The sequence below is a fragment of the Macadamia integrifolia genome, unplaced genomic scaffold, assembly GCF_013358625.1.
Source record: "Macadamia integrifolia cultivar HAES 741 unplaced genomic scaffold, SCU_Mint_v3 scaffold2665, whole genome shotgun sequence".
Lineage (NCBI taxonomy): Eukaryota > Viridiplantae > Streptophyta > Magnoliopsida > Proteales > Proteaceae > Macadamia > Macadamia integrifolia.
This window is the reverse complement of record NW_024868870.1, coordinates 63,146-82,156: the sequence shown is the minus strand read 5'-3', so window position 1 is coordinate 82,156 and position 19,011 is coordinate 63,146. Positions and strand designations below refer to the sequence as shown.

General features: G+C 40.3%; 1 non-coding gene across 1 annotated transcript; it reads right to left on the bottom strand.

The window, feature by feature from the left end:
* Positions 1-1,068: 1,068 nt before the first annotated feature.
* On the bottom strand, positions 1,069-1,175 carry LOC122067010. The gene has a single exon (XR_006136546.1). It is a non-coding gene; the product is annotated as a small nucleolar RNA R71 (small nucleolar RNA).
* Positions 1,176-19,011: the final 17,836 nt, after the last annotated feature.

Here is a 19,011-nt window from a genome sequence, read left to right as displayed (position 1 = left end):
AATTCTTAGATGACGAATGGTTAGGACGTTATTTTAGATACATATGTTTAGGACGGTAATTAGAATTAGATCACAATCATTAATCAGTTCACTTTCGCATTATTAAAAGAAATAAAAAATAAAGTGACTGCTCTCCCTGTGTTCGACCCGTAGCTACACTGATCCGTACGCTTGCGGTTACATTTTAAATCTCAACAAGTTTTTGGCGCCGTTGTCGGGGAGACAGTTCCATGTTATTTTTCACTTTCTTTTGGTAAATCGGAGTGCTTTATTTGCTTTGCTTTATATTTTTTCTTTTTTTTTTATTGAATTCCTGAGAATAACAACTTGCAATAATAGTTGTATCAGTGGAGGTCACCATGCCTCACAGTATGATAAAGACAGGTTTCGCCCTGTAGCAGTACCTCAGGAATTGACCTGAGCAACCCCGGATCCTTGTCGGTAAACTCCCAAAAAGCAAAAAAAAAAAAATAAAAAATAAATAAATAAAAAAATCAAAAAAATCAAAAAAATCATCAAAAAGTTTTGCTATCCATTCTTTTGTGCTTGTCTTACTTTAGTTGTGGAAAGTTTTTCTGTTGCATGAGTGTTAAGTGGGTACGTAATACTAAGAATCGGTTAGAAAGAAGAGATCCAACAAGTAGTGACCCTATACGTTTGCTCTCTCTAAAACCCTTCAATATGGGAGACCAACAGCAAAACCCTTCACCTAAATCTCTGAAAGATAGGTTCTACCCTGCTAGAACAGCCCAACCTTCCTGTATAGTTCTACCACAAGCCCAGGGCAATAATTTTGAACTCAAATCTCAATACATCACTATGTTGTCCCACTTCCATGGGTTGACCTCTGAGGATGCATACCTATTTCTAAGGGAATTTAAAAAGGTATGTGTTCTAATTAAGATCCAACAGTTTTCTGATGATGCTGTTAAGCTTAGGTTTATCACTTTTGCATTGAAAGACCAAGCTAAGAAGTGGTTGTATGGATTACCCACAAATTCCATAACCTCATGGGAACAGTTCACAGTTGTCTTCCTTAAGAAGTTTTCCCCAACTCACAAGACCAATAAGCTTAGAAGTGATATCCTTCAGTTTAGGCAAAAGCCTAGTGAGTCATTTTCCAAACTTATGGAGAGATTCAAGGATCTACTCCAAGAATGCCCCCACCATGGCCTAGACCTATGGCATTTATGTCAAATAATTTATGAGGGTATTGATTACCCAACTAAACAAATGATAGAATCTATGTGCCCTGAGGGATTCACATCCTTTACAGATGAAGAAAAGGCATGGGAATTCTTACTTGACTTAGCTGACAAAACCCGTGAATGGGAATCAACCCAAGAGAGTGAAAGAACTATAAGAGGAAAAGGATATTTTGTGGATGGGATAGTAGCCAAGGAAGCCCATTTGGATATCCTAATCAAGAGGATTGAGGCTATTGTTCCTAGAGAGTCATAGAAGAATGCCCTAACACCTCTGGGGGCACTTCTAATGATAGTGTTAATGCCTTATACCAGAATAATCCATATAGTAACACATACAATCCAGGATGGAGAAATCACCCAAATTTTTCTTGGAATCAGGGCAACCAAGCAGGACCTTCCAATTTCTATAATCAAGGTCAACCTGGACCCCAAAGGCCTCCCTTTGCACAACAATCTTTTTCTCAAAATACTTTTCCTAGGTCAAATGTAGGACCTCAGGCGAGTTTTCCTAGGGCCCCTCTTCTATCATCTTATCAGCAACCCCCTGGGTTTACCAACACTGGAGAGGCAAGTAGAATAAGTGACTTGGAAAAAAATATGGCCCTCCTCATGACAAGCCATCAAAATCTTACAAGAGAACTTACCCAAGTTGTCTCAATTATGCATGAGAGGAAGAAGGGAACTTTACCCAGTCAACCAGAGCCTAACCCTAGGCATCATCAACCTGTTAGTTTACAAGGACCAACTAATGCACCACTGAATATAGTACAAGGTCAGACTCAATAAGGGCCCTCTAACCAATGTAATGTTGTTTATGCCCTTAGGAGTGGTAGAGAGTACCTACAGAGCTTTCCTAAATCTTCCCCATCTATTACTCCTGTTAACTCTTCTTCAGTTGAGGACACAAATGTGCCTCTTGCTCCAGGTTCGTCTGATGAACCTAAAGATTTTTCTGAAACTAAAGATGATTTGGTTGAGGAAACCAAAAATGATTCTTCTGAACAGGGGCAAATCCCTAACAGTCCTTATGTTCATCCTGTCCCATTTCCTAATCGCTTGGTAAACAAAAAGAAGACTGCTTCCATGGACAAAATTTTAGAAGTCTTCAAAAAGGTAGAAATAAACATCCCTCTTTTGGATGCCATATCCCAGATCCCCACCTATGCAAAGGTACTGAAAGGTTTGTGTACTCACAAACGTATCACTAGTGTGCCCAAAAAGGCGTTCTTGGCAGGTAACATTAGTTCCATAATTACTCAGCCTATAGCAGCCAAGTATAAGGATCCAGGGAGCCCTACCATATCTTGTGTCATAGGTAACACCTATATTGAGCATGCTTTACTTGACCTTGGCGCAAGTGTGAATCTTTTACCTTACCATGTGTACAAGCAACTAGGATTGGGAGAATTAAAAGCCACTGGAACTACTCTTCAGTTGGCAGATAGATCTGTTAAGATTCCTAAAGGGATGGTTGAGGATGTCTTACTAAAGGTGGGGGAATTTATTTTCCCTATTGATTTCATTGTGTTAGATACTAAGCCCTTCTCAACCAAGGATGAGATCCCAATAATTCTAGGAAGACCATTCTTGGCTAGCAGTAATGCATTAATCAATTGCCGGAATGATTTCCTAAGATTATCTTTTGGTAACCAAACTGTTGAGTTTAACTTGTTTAGGATTGGCAAGCAACCACATATGGAAGAAGAGATCAATATGCTTGAGGATTTTCTGGATTTTTCCTATGATTTAGTTACCAACTTTGATATTGATTTTGATTCAGAATTCCAACAGTATATGGATGAGTTGGATGATAAGAGTGAAAATTTCTTTTCTGAAGTCTTGAGTCTTCACACACTTGTGGAGCCCTTAGGACCCCTTTCCAATTCCATTCCCAAACCTTCCATAGTTGAGCCCCCTAAGCTAGATCTTAAGGAGTTGCCATCTAATTTGAGATATGCTTTCCTAGGGCCTGACCAGTCTCTTCCTGTAATAATTTCTTCAAATTTGACTTCTAGCCAGGAAGAGGAGTTACTTAAAGTGTTAAAAGATAATAAGGAAGCCCTAGGTTGGACCATGGCTGATATCAAGGGTATAAGCCCTTCCATTGTGCAACATCATATACATCTTATGGAGGATTCCAAACCATCCACGGAACCCCAAAGAAGAGCTAACCCAGTGATGATGGAAGCCATTAAGAAAGAGATCCTAAAGTGCTTGGATCATGGAATAATTTATCCTATTTCTGACAGCCAATGGGTAAGCCCAGTTCATTAGTGCCTAAGAAGTCTGGTGTGACTGTAGTTCCTAATGCCAATAATGAGTTGATCCCTACCCGTGTCCAAACAGGATGGCGAGTGTGCATAGACTACAGGAAGTTAAATGCGGCAACCTGGAAGGATCACTTCCCATTGCCATTCATTGACCAGATGTTAGAAGGTTAGCTGGACATGAATACTATTGCTTTCTTGATGGATATTCCGGCTATAACCAAATCCCAATTGCTTTAGAGGACCAACATAAGACCACTTTTACATGCCCATATGGAACATTTGCTTACAGGCGTATGCCCTTTGGGCTTTGCAATGCCCCTGCTACGTTCCAACGATGCATGATGAGCATTTTTTCTGACATGGTCGAAAAATTCTTAGAAGTATTTATGGATGACTTTTCAATTCATGGGAATTCCTATTCTGAATGTCTTCATCATCTTTCCCTAGTTTTGAAAAGGTGCATATCTAAGAATTTGGTTTTGAATTGGGAGAAATGTCATTTTATGGTTAAATCTGGTATTGTTTTAGGCCATGTAATATCCAAGGAGGGAATTAAGGTAGATAGAGCCAAAGTGGATTTAATTGATAATTTACCACCTCCTCAATCTGTTAAGGATGTTCGGTCTTTTCTAGGGCATGCAGGCTTCTACAGAAGGTTTATTAAGAACTTTAGTCAGTTAGCCCGACCTCTCACCTCATTACTTGTCAAAGATCAGACTTTTTAGTTTTCCAAAGAGTGCCTAGAATCCTTCAAGCAACTTAAGAAGGAGTTGACTAATGCACCCATTGTTCAACCACCTGTTTGGACTGAACCTTTTGAACTGATGTGTGATGCTTCGGATTTTGCCATAGGAGCAGTTTTAGGTCAAAGGATTAATAAGTTGCCCACTGTCATTTACTATGCTAGTAGGACCTTAAATGATGCACAACTCAATTATACAACCACTGAAAAAGAATTTTTAGCTGTTGTGTTTGCATTAGAAAAGTTTCGGTCTTACTTAGTTGGTTCACATGTGGTGGTGTATACTGATCATTCTGCCCTCAGATACCTAGTTCAGAAGAAGGATGCCAAAGCCCGTCTCATTAGGTGGGTTTTACTTTTGCAAGAGTTTGATTTAGAAATTAGGGATAAGAAAGGAGTTGAAAACCTAGTTGCAGACCATTTATCCTGGCTTCCCAATTCCTTGACTGTTGATTCTCCAGTCAACGAGAACTTTCCAGATGAACAATTATTTGCAATGTCCAGTGAACCATGGTTTGCTGACATTGTCAACTTCTTAGTTTCAGGTGTGACTCCGGATCACTGGTCCACCCAAGATAAGTATAGGTTTCATTCCCAAGTTAAGCACTTTTTCTGGGATGATCCTTATTTGTTTAAGATATGTCCAGATCAGATTATCCGACGATGTGTTCCTGATCATGAGCAACATTCCATTCTCTCTTTTTGTCATGATCATGCATGTGGTGGACACTTTGGACCTAAGAAGACTGCCGCAAAGGTTCTCCAATGCGGATTTTATTGGCCCACTCTTTTTAGAGATGCTTTTGATTTTTGCAAGGCTTGCCCTGCCTGCCAGTCTTTTGGCCGTATCAATAAAAGGAACATGATGCCCCTCAACCCTATTTTGGTAGTTGAGATCTTTGATGTATGGGGCATCGATTTTATGGGACCATTCCCTAATTCCTTTGGGAATTTGTACATACTTTTGGCCGTTGATTATGTTTCTAAATGGATAGAGGCCATACCTTGTAAAACTAATGACCACAAAGTGGTGGTCCAGTTTCTCAAAGAGAACATTTTTTCCCGCTTTGGTGCACCACGTGCAATAATTAGTGATAGGGGTACTCATTTTTGTAATCGGCCTTTTGAGACCCTAATGAAAAAGTATGGGATCACTCATAAGTTATCTACCCCTTATCACCCCCAAACTAGTGGCCAAGTGGAGGTGTCTAATAGGCAGATCAAACAAATCTTGGAGAAAACTGTTAATCCCAACCGTAAGGATTGGTCCCTTAGGCTCATTGATGCCTTGTGGGCCCATCGGACTGCATTCAAGACTGACCTTGGCCAGTCTCCCTACCGTTTAGTGTATGGGAAAGCTTGTCACTTACCAGTTGAGTTGGAGCATAAGGCCTTTTGGGCCATTAAGAAGCTTAACTTTGATTTGTCTGATGCGGGAATTCATCGTAGGCTCCAACTATCTGAGTTGGAGGAACTTAGGAATGATGCCTATGAAAGTTCTAGAATTTACAAGGAAAAGACCAAAGCTTTCCATGATAAACACATTCTGCGTAAATCTTTTGCAATTGGTGATAAGGTCTTATTGTACAACTCTCGATTGCATCTTTTTCCTGGTAAGCTTAGATCCCGATGGGATGGCCCATTTATTGTTCATAATGTATATCCCCATGGGGCTGTGGAGATTTTGAATCCAGGAACAGGGGTAATTTCGAAGGTTAATGGTCAGCGTTTGAAACCGTTCCTCGAGTTTCCCACTACTAGTAGTGAAGAGGTCATGGATCTCCATGAACCTCTTTACACTGATGACTAACAGTTATTCAGGTATGACCCCCTTGCATTGTCTTTGCTTTTAATTTTTTTCCATGCATTGAGGACATTGCATGACTTAAGTGTGGGGGAGGGAAACCAGTTTTTATTTTTTATTTTTTTTTCACTTTGTTTTGTTTGTTTTTCTTTTTATTTTTTGAGCTTGCTAAGGATGAAGTCCTACTTTGGCTTTTGGCTAATGATCATACCATTCGGTTGCTTGATGTATGAAAATAAAATTTTTGATTAAGGTACCCATTTTGAACGTATAAAAACCCTGTTGAGAAGAAAGAAACAAGCATGTGTCTTGAGATGGGACTTTCTTTTGAAAAATAAGAGACCCTTGTTTTATGGTGATGGACCATATGTAAGTCTGTGGGTTCCTTGTACTTTTGATTTGGAGTTGAGATCATTTTTTTAATCTGGCATGTGTTGACAAGTGCACAATTTTAAATGAAATGTGAAATGTGGTATAAAGAAGAATAAGAGTTGATTCCCTTGGAACTAGACAGGGCATTGCGCCTCAGGAAGCGTGGTGTCTTGATCGAAATTCCTTGGGAGGAAACTTCTGAAGTAACTCTAGCATCACTGCCTTTGTGGACATATGCAAAAAGTGAAGCTACATAGTAACTTGGGTGTCTGGTGTTTGCTCCACCATGTCATTCAGGCCAAAAGTAGTGGAGTAGAATAGAGTTTATTAGTAGAAAAAAAAAAAGAGAGAAAAACATGTGCAAATGTCATTATTGCTTGGTAACATGTTTGGTCAAAAACACTCCAACGCTTTAGTCATTGGTTCCCTATTTCTTCACAAGTGGTTTTGCCTTAAGATAAGGATGTTTTGGAAGAGACGAGGTGAGTTCCAAATTAAGAAATATGCTAGTGCCTGGAATTGATAAAGGGTAATAAAAGTTCAAGTGTGGGGGTCCCTTGTAAGAGAAATTATCTTTGCTCCGGATCGGTATGAGCCTTACCTTTAGCCAAAGTTGGGATTTGTTTATTCTGAATTTTGGGTGTATATTCACTGCAAACACCCACGAGACACAACTCGTCCACTAGGGGTGACCTAGGGGTTTAAAGGCTTGTTGCACATGCTAAGTGCAACCGTGATTCCTACGAAAGTGAGTTAGGTTTTTTTTATCTTTATTCTTTTTCTTTTTGTTTTGCTCGAGGACTAGCAAAGTCTAAGTGTGGGGGAATTCTGATGAGCACATTTATGTGTGAAATCTAGGGTAGTAAAACATGCATTTTACATATTTAGAATGGAGCTACCTTGGGTTTTACTCTCTTTTTGCAGGTTTTATATTTTCAAGGCCTTAAGGACTATCGGGAGCTATATCTTCAATTTTACACGTAAAGAGGTCCTATTTCTTTCCATGGTTGCGAAGAGGATGAAATTCTGAGCAAGATGGACGTGTTCAATTAAAAGTACACATTCGTTTGGTCACCCGTACAAATGATTATTCTTTTTCGGGTCAGAAAAAGAATAATGGATCAGAACTGAACCGAGATGCAGAACCAGCCCGTTTGCAATTGTCCCAGAGGTACAAGGAATACTCCAAATGCCAACAAGGATCGATGGACCACATCCTTAAGTGATTAAAGATTTGTTTTTGGTAACAACAGCTACCTAGCTTAGTTGGTGAGCTATGGTGTACAAAATTCCCTTGCTCACCAAGAGGTCTCAAGTTCGGATCTTATGGTTGTTTTTTTTAGAAGATTTTGTTGAAGATTTTCTGCTTTAGAAGCACTTAAAGCACTAAGGGCATGGAGGGGATTTCCACATCAAATTAGAAGCAAGTGAAAATCGTGGAAGCAAGAAGAGAAGAAAAAAAAAAGGAAAGAGAAAAAAAAGGGGAAAACCAAAGATTGTCCAAATCTTCTCTCTCCTCCACATCATCACCAAACCTCCACATCATCACCAAAGATTGTCCAAATCACACAAAGGAAGAAAAAAAAATCGTCCCTAGGAGAGAGAAAAAAAGAAGAAAAATAAATTAGAAAAAAAAAAGGAAAGAAAATAAGCAAAAAATTTTAGGAAATTTCTCAAAATTTATTTCTCTCTTCTCTCTCCTCCATCTTAGCACTTTTGGACTCAAAAGATCTCACAATCAATTGTGGGTTTCTCTCTTTTAGGAAAGAGAAAATTGTTACCCTACCTCTCCATTCCCTATAAATACAACTCATGTAAGAGGAGGAGACACAATTCATTCTTCTTCTAGTTTTTTTTAGTTGCTCTCTCTCTCTCTTCTCTCTCTCTTTAGTTCTAGTTCTTCTCTATTTTTGCTTTAATCACTTTTGTAATAGTTTTTTTTATGTCAATTAATGCAAGCACTCTTTTATTTTTATTCAGTTCTTTTTATGTTTATGATTTATGCAATTGAGTTGTAATTTTTTAAGTTATAGTTCTAGGCTTAGATCTAGGTGACAAGATCACGAGCCGTGGAGCAATTTTTTTTCAAGTTCAAGCATTGATTCAAGTAAGTAGGCTCCTTCAGTAGTCTTCTCTCCCCCCTCTCATTCCCTCTTCTGACTACCCTTTCTTTCTTAATTTAGGATTTTTATTTTCAGTCGTTACATTATTGCTATCCCTTTCCCCCAAGGTTCATGGCTAGTGTATGTGTTGGCTTTGCCCCTCCTAGCCATAGAACCATCAATTTATTGCTTTTATTTTAATTGTCTCCCTTTCCCTAAAGCCAAGTAGAGAAACCCTTGTAAGAGTGACTCTCTGGTCAATTAGGGAAGCTCATATTATGATGCATCCCTCGGGCTAAGTAGAGAAACCTACTTGTGAGTCTCTCTCTAGCTTTATCCCCTTTCTTTTACTTTATTTTTATTTCAGCATTTTTTTTCTTTTATTTATTTATTTATTTTTTTAATTGCGTGGGTTGTTTATTTTTAGTTATTTATTTATTTAATTTTAATTGCGTGGCTTGCGTCTTTAAATTCTTAAATGACGAATGGTTAGGACGTTATTTTTAGGACGGTAATTAGAATTAGATCACAACCATTAATCAGTTCACTTTCGCATTATTAAAAGAAATAAAAAATAAAGTGGCTGCTCTCTCTGTGTTCGACCCGTAGCTACACTGATCCGTACGCTTGCGGTTACATTTTAAATCTCAAACAGTGTGCTTTGGTCCAAGCTCCTTCACAGGGGAAAAAGTTCACGTGGACTAACAATCGTCGCAGAGGAAATGTTGTAGCTATTCTAGATTGAAGTTTTTGCAATGGGAATTGGCTGGAGGTGTTCAAGAATATTAGTCAAAATGTATTGCAAAGAACAGCCTCGAACCATGCCCCTGTTTTGGTGGTCTCAGATGCCATCCCTAAACTAGGTAATATTCCTTTTAGATTCAATAATTTTTGGATGAATAATGTGAATTTTGAGGATACTATCAGGGAGGTGTGGAATAAGGAGGTGTCAGGAAACCCTATTTTGGTGCTTTCTCAGAATCTAAAGCAGGTAAAATTTTTTATTAAGAGCTGGGCTAGGAATAATTTCCCTAATGTTGATGAAGAAGTAAAGAAAGCTTCGAAAAATCTGGATTCGATTCAGGAAGAAATTGAGGCATCAGGGATGACGGATGATCTATTTGACAGAGAGGCAGACGCTAAGACATATCTCTTGAAACCAACTCAAATACAAGACAGTTTTTGGTCTCAAAAGGCCAAACAGAGGTGGATGAAAGAGGGGGACAGGAACTCAAAATTCTTACACCTCTCTGTACAAATGAGATGGTCGCGAAACCAAATTTGTACCTTGAAGAATATGAATGGTGAATGGATTAGTGACTAGCAGAGGTTGTCATCTTATATTTCTGAATATTATGAAGCTTTCCATAGTGCCGCTCAGACTACTCCATATCATGATTTATTGAATTGTATCCCCAAGGAGATTTGTGAGGCAGATGCACTGGGTTTAGAGACTATGCCCTCTTTGGAAGAAATAAAAAACTCTGTTTGGGAGGTGGATCCAGACAGCTCTCCTGGGCCTGATGGATTTCATGGGAAATTCTTTAGAAGAGTTTGGAATATAGTGGAAGCGGACTTTTGCAGGGCTGTGAGGCACTTCTTCAGAACGGGGTTTCTTCCTAAGGGTGTGAACAACTATTTTCTCACTCTAATTCCGAAGGTGCAGGGAGCTATAACACTGGACAAGTTTAGGCCGATTTGTATGGGGAATTTCTTTTGTAAGGTGCTATAAAAAATTATGGTAAATAGAGTTTCGACGCTGCTTCCCAGGCTAATCTCAGAGAAACAAGGTGCATTTCAGAAGGGGAAAATAATATCTGAGAATATCAGCATTGCCTCAGAGTTGGAAAATCTGATGTATACTGCAGTCAGGGGAGGAGGTATGGGGATCAAAATTGATGTTCAGAAAGCATACGACTCGCTTTCTTGGGATTTCCTCTTTGAAGTCCTAAAAAAGTTTGGTTTCCCTCAGAAGTGGATATCTTGGATTCATGAAATCCTTGTCTCTACTAGGATTTCGGTCTTAGTAAATGGGGGAGTGGTGGGTTTCTTCCCTGTGGGTCATGGTCTTCGCCAGGGTGATCCTTTATCCCCCTTTCTCTTTATTCTGGCAGAAGAAGTGCTCTGCAGAGGGTTAAGAAGCATGGTTGCGGAAGGTGCTCTTAAATCCTTGCCCGGGCCAAGAGGTGTGCTCACTCCATTCCACCTTCTCTTTGTGGATGACATTTTCATTTTCATGAACGCATCGGCAAAATATGTAAGAAATCTTCACTCTTTTTCAGATAAATATCGGGCCTTCTCTGGTCAGTTTTTTAATTTGGATAAAAGTAAGATTTTCTTTGGGAAGGTGGCCCCTCACAGAAAATAGTTTATTAGTGAGTTTTTGGGTATTCAGATATCCAAATTCCCTACAAAATATCTCGGGGTGGAAATATTCAAGGGAAGAGTCACCAAATCCCACTTGTTGCCTCTGCTAGATAAGATCAAATGTAGACTTGCAGCCTGGAAAGGGAAATTGCTCTCGATGGCAAGTCGTATTGAACTAGTTCATTCAGTTATTTCGAGCATTCCTATGCATAATTTTGCAGTTTATTGGTGGCCTCAGGCATCAATTAAAACTGTAGAAACATGGATGAGGAACTTCATTTGGTCTGGCCAAATGGAAGGTCAGAAAAAAATCACTGTCAAATGGGAGGATTGTTGCAAGCCAAAGAAGGAGGGAGGTCTGGGTATTCGGAAGTTGCGAGATGTTAGCAGCGCTTATCTATGTAAATTAGTATGGAAGATCAAGCATGAGGATTCTAGAATGAGTCAATTTTTCAGAGCAAGGTTTACTACTAGCGACGGCGATCTCAAGAGCTACAAGTCTTCATCTATTTGGCAGGGTCTAAAAAGGGTGTGGGACTTTGTAACCAATATGGAGAGCTAGACAGTAGGAAATGGCGTCAAGATTAGCTTCTGGAAGGATCGTTGGCTAGAAAATTCCTCATTGGCGGAATCCTCTAATCTGGACTTAGAAGCGCTTACTTCGAGGTAGCTGCGGGTGGCAGATTTCATTAGAAATGGTGAGTGGTGCTTCCCAAATGTTTTTTCATCATTCTTGTCTGAATCGTTTGAGAAGGCGAAGAGAATATCCCTAACAAATTTAGAAGATGATTGCCACTGGAAATTATCTTCGTCTGGAGCCTTCTCTTTGGCCTCGGCGTGGGAATAGATAAGAAGCAAAAAGGCGCCTGTTTCTTGGTTTTCCATTATTTGGAAAGCTCTTCTACAACCACCGCAGGCAGTATTTGGATGGAGGTTAGCCCATGGTAGACTCCCTACGAATGACCAAGTGTGCAAAAAGGGGATTGCAATGCCTTCGAGATGTGTGTTATGTGAAAAGGCGGAAGAATCTAGTTTCCACCTTTTTATTCACTATGAGTATATCCAGGCCCTGTGGAATATGTTCTGTGATCTATTTGGTGTCAGATGGCAACACTTCAGAAAAATGGAAGATTTATTTAGCTGGTGGAAATGTAAAGCAAAATCCGTCACATTCTCTAGAGTATGGCTTAGTGGCGCGGTGTTAATTCCTTATGCAGTTTGGATGGAGAGGAATATGAGAATCCACGAGGGTACCTATTGGCATCACAGACAGCGTTTTGCTATGATTAAAGGAGAGATAGGCATGATTTCGACAGTGCACCTTGGGAAGAACTTGTCCGTAGATAATTTGATGTGTGCCAGGAGAGTGGGAGTTCCCCGTGTAATTGGCAAGCAAAGAGAAATTTTTGAAGTTCGATGGTGTCTCCCCCCTCAGAACTGGATTAAGCTAAATACTGATGGGTGCTCGTTAGGGAATCCTGGAAAGGCTGGAGCTGGCGGTGTGTTTAGAAATTACAAGGGCGAACCTTTTCTAAATTTCAAAAATTTTTTTGGTGTAAAATCTAACTTTGAAGCTGAATTCTTAGCTCTCATTACCGGCCTTGAACATGCAAAAAACTCTTGTATCCAAAACCTTTGGATCGAGTGTGACTCTGCTGCTCTGGTGTTCTTATTCTCTAAAGGGCTGGTTCCATGGCATATTCAACAAAGATGGAGGGGCGTTCTCTCTTATTTGGGCTCAATTTCTTGGAAAGTCACTCATTGCTACAGCAAAGCAAATGTGGTAGCTGATTTCTTAGCGAAAACAGCAGCAAGATTTGAATCAAATTCCCCTGTCGAGGCCTGGCCCCTTCTCACCTCCAGGGAGCTGGAATTGGATGCGGCCCAACGGCCAAGATTCCGATTCACTTAGTTATTTTTTAAAGTTTTTTTTGGGTTGTTAGTCTAAGGTCTGAGGTCCTCTCCTGCTGATGGCAATGCCGAAGGTGGGGTTGATTTCACTTCCTTAGTCTAAGTCTTGTTGAGTTTATCATTCCTCTTGTATATTCTTTCTTTCTATTAATTCAATGATCTTTAGCAAAAAAAGGTAAACTTTCAAACTGTCTCTCCAAGCAAAAAATCTTGAAGAGAGAAAGCAATTTAGCATGAGTATCTCTGTAGTTTCACCCATCTGATCAAAACAAATCCACTCTCACTTTCTTGGCCTATCAAAGCTCCGGTCACTGCTCCTAAAAAGGAACCCACTGCAAACAAACATAAGCGAACCAACTCCATTAGTACCAATCTTAAGAAAATACCAACAAACAATCGAAACTTGTACTGAAATATTGTTCACAAAATTTACCATCAAATGATCCTAAAGCAATATGCACAGGATCCCTAATTTATCAAATTCTAAGCTAAAAAACTCTAATACTGATATATCAGCCGATAGACAACACCGATCAATGTTACAGTGAAATTCCTTTAACAAATATTACAAAAAACGCTAACCTTACAAATCCATCAAAACGAAGGAGAGAGAGAGAGAGAGAATATGAGATTACCAATCGAAAAATTAGACTGCAGAGTCACAGCGGTAGACTCTGTTTCCTTAATGGGTGAGAGGGTATCGAACCAGTTATGAAGCTCAAGTCGGTGAAGGTCGCGGGTCTGGGGCTTCTGTGGAGAATGTTTTCCACCTTTTTCTTTTATACTAGGTGTAAGAATGTTACTCAGATCTGAATGTTCATGTTGACAAAAAATCAGATTTGAGAGACATCCTTTGTAATATGGTCATTCATTGGAAGGGACAAAGATATCACTGTCATATGCCGAAAGGTAGCAAGAGTCAAAGGGGGATGTCAGGAGAGAGAGAGTTTGGAGATTTGGTAGGCAATGGCTCGACAGCGGTGGAGGATGAGGATGGGGGTGCAAGGGAGTCCTTGGATCGTGGTCCTGGTGCTCCTCTACCGGATATCAGACAGGAAGGTACTGGTCAGCAGAGATCTTATGCTAAGGCTCTGGGAAATTCCTCTTGGCCGGCGATAGATACGCTGCCAGAACCCATTCAAGCAGGGAACATTTGGCGGATAGTGATCCCTCATCAAGATTATGAATCAAAAAGGTAAATCTTTCGATTTGCTTTAATCGGAAGGGTTAACTTTCGTTTAATCTCTTTGGATGCACTAAGAGAGGAAGCTCGGGTAAAGTGGAATTTGAGTCAAGGGGTGATTATGAACCCACTGGGAAGGGGGTATGTGATCTTCCAATTTAAATGCGAAGGAGACAAGGCTGTGGTATGGAGGAGGAGCCCTATGAGGGTGGGAGATCAGATAATTCGCTTCCAACACTGGAAGCCTGATTTTAATATACATGAGAAGCAAGCCTTCACGAAGCTTATCTGGATTCATTTTCCAGATCTCCCTCTTGAATACTGGCATGAAAACGTCCTTTTGTCTAGTGCTAAGGCAGTAGGGCACCCAGTAGCTCTGGATAGGTGAACAAAACAAGGTCTTTTGGGTTATTTTGCTAGAGTCTTGGTGGAGATTGATATCTCTGATTCAGTGAGGGTGGAAGAAGTCCAAGTGGAGAGACTTGAGCCAAGCACCTCTCAGGTGTATGGATTCTGCCAAAAAGTTATCTATGAGAATAACATCAAGCGTTGCGATTTTTGTAAGCGAGTTGGCCACCTGTTGTCCAATTGTAAGCAGAAGAAAATGGAGGATGAGAGACAAAGGGCAACGAAAAATTTTGCAAAAATTCCTGGAGCGACATATGTTGAAGATGGAGTCAACACGGCTATGGTCGACTCGGTGGAAGAGTTTCCTATTAGGAGGCAATCTCCTCTACCGATTGTGCCTAATCCCATATCAAATCCAATATTTCAAAATTCAAATAATCCAAACGAAGGGGGGAATATCCAAATATTTTTGGAATCTTCCATTCAAAGCCTGATTGAAGAAGGAAAGGAAATTAACGTTGATTTAGTTCCACAAAATATGGTAAGTGAGGTGTCTGGGTCAGATATGGGTTCGGATTGTGAATTCGACCCAAACCCAGAAGTGATTCCGACCCAAATAGAGGACCAGGTCAGATTAGGCGAGGAAGAGAATAGGTTGGTGGGTGACATCTCTCTTCCCGTGGCAAGGTACCCATCTCGAGCGAGAATGCAAGGAGGAAATTAGGGCTTACGGCCTCATGGTGCAGAGACGTCTCCTGCTCAGCGAGCAAGAGTGGAATTTGGGGCGGAACATGTTGTCTCCTCGTTACCAGAGGTGGATTGCTTGAGGGGTGCAATCTCAGTTGTGCATTCAGAAGTGATGATGGTGGATAAAGTGGCGGTGTCTCGTGAAAAGGAAGCAACCGGTCTGGGCATGGGTGGTAAGCAGAAGAAGAAAATAGTAGGTCAGGCCAAGAAATCTGACAAATGTCATCCTTCCAAACAGTGATCAATGCGGGTCATGTTTTGGAATATAATAGCGGTAAGGAAGGCTGCAGGAATTGGCGCCTTACGCTTGATATTGAAGGAGCATTCTCCAGACGTGGTGTGCTTGGCTGAACCGATGGTTTAGGTATGTAAATTTCTTGGTCTTATGTTCAGTAAGATGGGGTATGAGGTGGATTTTATTCATAATGAAAGGGTAGAGAAAGTCCCAAATTTATGGGTGATTTGGAAATTTGGGCTCAAGCGTCTAGTGGTTGCTGCATTGTCTGAGCAGCATATATCAGTAGTCTTTGACTGTAATGGAAAAAATGTGGGATTATCCTTTGTTCATGCAAGCTCTTTTAAAATAATTCTTTGTAGCTTGTGGTTAGAATTGGAGCTCCAAGTGAATGCACAGATTCCCTGGTCAGTCATTGGAGATTTCAATGCTACTCTGGTCTCATGAAAAAAGAGGCTCTGGTGCTTTTAATTTTGGATCGGCAGCGGAATTCCAGGCTATGATAGATGCATGTTTACTGCTTTCTATTCCTTCTCAAGGAAAAAAGTATACATGGTCTAACAATAGAAGGAGGGACAATGTGGCAACAGTTCTTGATCGCAGTTTCTGTATTGAGAAATGGTTGGACGAATTTAAGAATGTGAAGCAACGAGTTCTCTTGATCTCTGTCTCTGATCATGCTTTGTTTCTAATTTCTTCTGGTGATGTCCCAAAACCTCAAAATATCCCTTTTCGTTTTCATTGCTTCTGGATGGAAAATGAAAGGTTTGTTCCAGAGGTTGGGGAGGCTTGGAATATTCAGATTGGAGGTGACCCTATATATGTGCTTGCTCAAAAATTAAAGAGCGTAAAGGAGAAGCTTAGAGCCTGGGCTAGGTCTACTTTTCCGAATCTGAATGATGCAGTGGAAAAGGCTAAGCTGAACCTTACAAATGTTCAGGGCATGATAGAGGTGGATGGAATGTCTGATGAATTATTTAATAAGGAGGCCGATGCTAAGACGGCCTTACTGAAAGCTGGACAGATGCAGGAAAAGTTGTGGTTAGAGAAGGCAAAACTCAGATGGATGAAGGAAGGAGATTGTAATTCAAAATTCTTTCACTTGTCTGCCAAGATGAGGAGAGTAAAAAATCATATCACCTCTTTAAATAAGGAGGATGGCACATGGGTTTCAGATCAACAGGGAATAGCGTCCTATGTTTCTGATTATTTCCAGAAGTTTCATGAGGCTTCTCCGATTGTACATCACAATGAGCTATTAGATGTTATCTCCAGGGTGCTGAATGAGGAAGATATTAAAGGTTTGGAAAAGGTTCCAAGTAGGGAAGAGATAAAACAAGTAGTCTGGGATCTGGACCCTGCAAGCTTGCCTGGCCCTGACTGATTTCCAGGTGGCTTTTTTAGAAAATGCTAGGAGATAGTGGAGACAGACTTTTACAGGGTTGTCAAGCATTTCTTCATGGCTGGTCGGTTACCTAAGGGTATAAATAATTTTTTTATTTCTTTGATTCCTAAAGTTGAGGGTGCAAGCTCCTTAGATAGATTTCGCCCAATTTGTATGGGAAACTTCTATTGTAAGGTTTTATAAAAAATTATGGCCTCCAGGCTAATTGATATGCTGCCCTATTAATTTCTAAAGAACAGGGAGCCTTTTAGAAGGGTAAGATTATCTCCACGAATATCAATTTAGCCTCTGAATTATCAAATTTGATGCATTCAACGGTTAGAGGAGGAGGAATGGGTTTGAAGTTGGATGTGCAGAAGGCATATGATTCCTTGACTTGGGAATTCATGTTTTCCACACTGAAAAAGTTTGGCTTTTCGGAGGTGTGGATTTCTTGGATTCATCATCTTTTGATTTCTTCTAGAATTTCAATCTTGGTGAATGGTGGTCCAGTGGATTTTTTTGAGGTTAAGAGAGGTCTGCGGCAAGGCGATCCCTTATCTCCAATTTTATTCATCCTGGTAGAGGAGGTTCTCTGTAGAGGCTTAAGGCGGATGGTGTGTGATGGTCAAATCAAACCCTTGCCAGGTCCTAGAGGTGTGTCCACTCCATCTCATTTATTGTTTGCTGATGATATTTTTATTTTTATGAACACTTCGGCTACATATGTGAAGAATCTTCACTCTTTTCTAGTAAAGTATTAGGCATTCTCTGGCTAGAACTTTAATCTAGAAAAAAGTAGTTTATTCTTTGGTAAGGTGGCCCCTCACAGGAAGCAGTTCATAAGTAATATTTTGGGAATTCGGTCAGCTAGAATGCCGACAAAGTATTTAGGTGTTGAGCTCTTTAAGGGGAGAGTAAGAAAAATCCATATGTTACCAATGATGGATAAAATAAAGAAAAGGTTGGTAGGGTGGAAAGAGAAAATTCTCTCTATGGCGGGAAGGGTGGAGCTAGTGAGATCGGTGATCTCAAGTATCCCAATTCATAATTTTGGGATTTATTGGTGGCCTGAGAGCTCTATAAAATTGGTGGAAAGGTGGATGTGTAACTTCAAATGGTCAGGAGATTTGGAGACAAGGAAGAAGACTGTTGTAAAATGGGATGATGTGTGTAAGCCTTGAAGGGAAGGTGGTTTAGGCATAAGGAAGTTGCGTGATGTCAATTTTGCGTGTTTGTGTAAACTCACTTGGCAGATTAAGCATGAGAAATCTGTAATAAGTAATTTCTTCCGTGCTTGATTTCTGAAAGCAGATGGCTTGTTGAAATCTGGTCACATCTCTTCATCAGTGTGGCCAGGTCTCAAGAAGGTTTGGAGGTGGGTGAAATATTATGAGCAGTGGACAATTGGTAATGGCCGGAAGATAAATTTCTGGTGAGATAGCTGGCTGGGAAGTAAATCCATTGAAGAGCTATTTGGATTGCAGGCGGATCTTTGTAGTACATTACAAGCGAAAGTCTCTGACTTTATTATCCAAGGTGAGTGGAACTTTCCCAGAGTGGAGTTTGATAGTCTCAACAGTATTTTTGCTCAAGCAAAAACGATTTCAATCTCTGCCGCTGAAGACAGTTGCCATTGGGAGCTATCCTCATCTGGAATTTTTACAATTAAAACTGCTTGGGAAAAGGTGAGAAGGGAGTCGCCTAAGGTGGGCTGGTTTTCTTTGATATGGAAAGTGCATCTTCAGCCTCAGCAAGCTATTTTGGGATGGAGAATGATGAAAAAAAAAACAAGGGGTTTACTGGCCTTCGCAATGTAACCTGTGTGGGCCGGCAGAGGAATCAATTTTTCATTCTTTCTATGAATGTTCTTTTGCAATTTCTCTGTGGTAAAATTTTTGTAATTGTTTCGGGGTGGTGAGGCCGATTTTTGAAGGGCTTGACAACCTTATTACTTGGTGGAAGGTGCGGGCAAAGAAGACAAACTTCAAGGGGGTGTGGCTAAAAGGGTTCGTCTTGATTCCTTATTTTATTTGGATGGAAAGAAACCGCAGATGGTACAATGATGAAAACAAATAACTTGATGTTGTTTTTGGCTACCTAAGATGTGAAATTAGTGATCAAGCTTTGGTGCACACAGGGGTGCCTATCTCTATTGTGGATTTGGTAAATGCAAGACGGCTAAGATTTGTAGAGGTGATAAATAGCCCAAGGGAAATATATGAGATTTATTGGAACCCCCCTCAGGTGGGTTGGTTAAAGTTAAACACGGATGGTTGCTCAATAGGCAACCTAGGGAAGTCAGGAGCAGTAGGTATTTTTAGAAATGAAAAGGCAG